This window comes from Nannospalax galili, unplaced genomic scaffold, assembly GCF_000622305.1.
Source record: "Nannospalax galili isolate Female #2095 unplaced genomic scaffold, S.galili_v1.0 scaffold168, whole genome shotgun sequence".
NCBI classification, from domain to species: domain Eukaryota; kingdom Metazoa; phylum Chordata; class Mammalia; order Rodentia; family Spalacidae; genus Nannospalax; species Nannospalax galili.
The window spans coordinates 832,844-835,357 of record NW_008357649.1 but is presented as its reverse complement, the minus strand read 5'-3'; positions in this window follow the sequence as shown (position 1 = coordinate 835,357).

The window sequence follows — 2,514 nt, the reverse complement described above, 5'->3', positions numbered from 1 at the left end:
TGTTTGTTGCTGCTCTTTTCACAATAGCTAAGAGATGGAAGCAACCTAAGAATCCCTCAATTGATGAGTGGATAATGACAATGTGGTTCTTTTATACAATGGAGTTTTACTCCAGAAGTAAAGAAAGATGAAATTTGCAGGTAAATGGATGGAACTAGAAACTGTTATACTAAGTGAAGTAACACAGACTCCAGAAAAAAAAAAATCGATATATATTCTCCCTCATATGTGGATCCTAGACTCAGACTGATAAATAAGTATGCGACCAGACATAACCACAAGAACCAGGATAATGGAAAGGAAACAAGGAGGTAAAGGAAAATAAAGAACCTGAAAGAGAAGAACAGTAGGAAACAGGCCTTAATAAGGGAGATATGAATAAAAATTGGGTTAGTTTTAGGGAGGGGGGGAGGGAATGGTACACAAGGAGCCTAGGGGACAAAGGGAAAGAAGGAGCTCAAGAGAGGTAGGACTATAGGAGAAGGGTATTAGTAAGGGAGAAAAGGGGGGAAATGGGGCCACCTTAAGTGGGAAAACCATGATGGAGGGGGTGAGACAATGTGAAAGATAAACAATGCCTAGCTAGTTTTGAAAACCAGAGAGAACCATTAAAAAAAAAAAAGTAGAATCAATTATAATTTTTGGCACAAATTGTGAAACTGTTATAAAATTTGTATTGAAATGACTAGTCTTTCTCTGTGGGATGGAGTAATAAGAATCTAAAACCGTTCCAAGAACTAGTGTGATCCTCAGAACAAGGACCAGAAATGAATCCACTGCTGTGGACTTATAGGGCTTCCACTTTAGACTCATCCATTCTCCACGCTGCATGCACACAGGAAAGCAGATACGCTTTGAGTATCCAGATTCTCCCTCGCTGCCAGCAACATGAAACTCAGACTTCTTTTTCTCCAGGCCTTTAGGAAAAAGTCCTAACATAGTGAAAGAAGCTGAAAGGACTCAGACACCAGAGAATCAACTCTGAGGCATCACTGCCTTGAAGGATCTGTTCTAAAGACATATACTAACCACTACTATCACACTTAATCTGAAACTGGTATGGCTAATGTGTCACACTGGCTGAAACTCGTGTGATACATGAGTCAGGTGATGTTAAGAAAGCTTTAGAAGTTTCCAAGATTGGAAAACAAGGCATCGAATTTTTTCTTTTCCTTATTTTTTTAAAATCTTTTTTTATTTTTAAGAATTTCATGTATGAGTATTGTCTTTGCATTATTTCTATCGCTTCCAGTCCCCCACGAACTCCTCCCATTTCCCTCCTCTCTCTTAATTTCTAATCCTCTTCTTTATTATTGTTACATATGCATATGTAAATTTATAAATATACATATATGTAAAAAATGCATTGAGAACATTTAGTGGTGCTCATGTGTACCTGTGTTTACTGCTGCCAACTGGGGAAGAGATAATCTCACAGGGAGCTAGTCCCCAGAGAAAACTGATTCTCTCAAGGCAAAGAAATTTTTATAAGAAAATAAGAGGCATTCATTCCACTTCCTTCCCACAACAAACTAAATAATAACTCTAGTAAGTGAAACAATTACAAATTATAATTTTGACGAGTCAAGTAATTTAAATAAAAAAATACTCTCTAATGTTTATTTCATTTTAGATAGAGATAATTCATCATTTGAATTATCTTTTCTTCCAGAAAGGAAATAATGAATTTAATTTTACATGGTTGATATGTGTTTATGATAGTATTAAAAAAGAGTACCACAGGAAGCCTTTATTCATGGAAAATAAAATTGTTTCAGAGAATGCACTGAATTGCCATTAGACTTTTCTCCCCACATCTCTTTTCTATGTTAAGCTTACTTGATCACGTAACTCAACAATCTCTTAGTAATGTAAGACATCTTCGATGCAATGAAAAATGGTAAAAGATGGCCGGGCATGGTAGCTCATGCCTTTAATCCCAGCACTTGGGAGGCAGAGGCAGGCAGATCTCTGTGAGTTCGAGGCCAGCCTGGTCTACATAGTGAGTTCCAGGACAGCTGGGGCTACAAGGACACCCTGTCTCAAAAAGACAAGAAAAAAATGGTAAAAGTTGAGTCTCTGTAAGAAAGAGTATATTTTAGAATGAAATGGAATTCTTTTTTGAGGGTTAAAAACTCATTCAATTTTATGTCTTATAGGGCTTATACTGAGTTCAATACTGTGCAACTGTATTGATTCAACAGCAAACCAAAAATTTTATAGCCACTTTTGAAGGAGCTGTGTCTTTGCTCTGGAGACTGTTCTTGGGCACGTTAAAGCTGTAATGATAAGCTTTTTCTAAAAAAATTTAAAAATAATATTTTATAATGTAGGAAACAGCATATCTTGAAATGGAGATCTTCTTTAAAGGGTAAAAATTCATTCAATTTTATATCTTACAAGGTTTATACTGAGTTCAATATTGTATGACTGTATTAATTCAACTGTAAACCTAAAAATTTACAGCCAATTTTGAAAGAGATGCATCTTAGCTCTGGAAATTGTTATTGAATA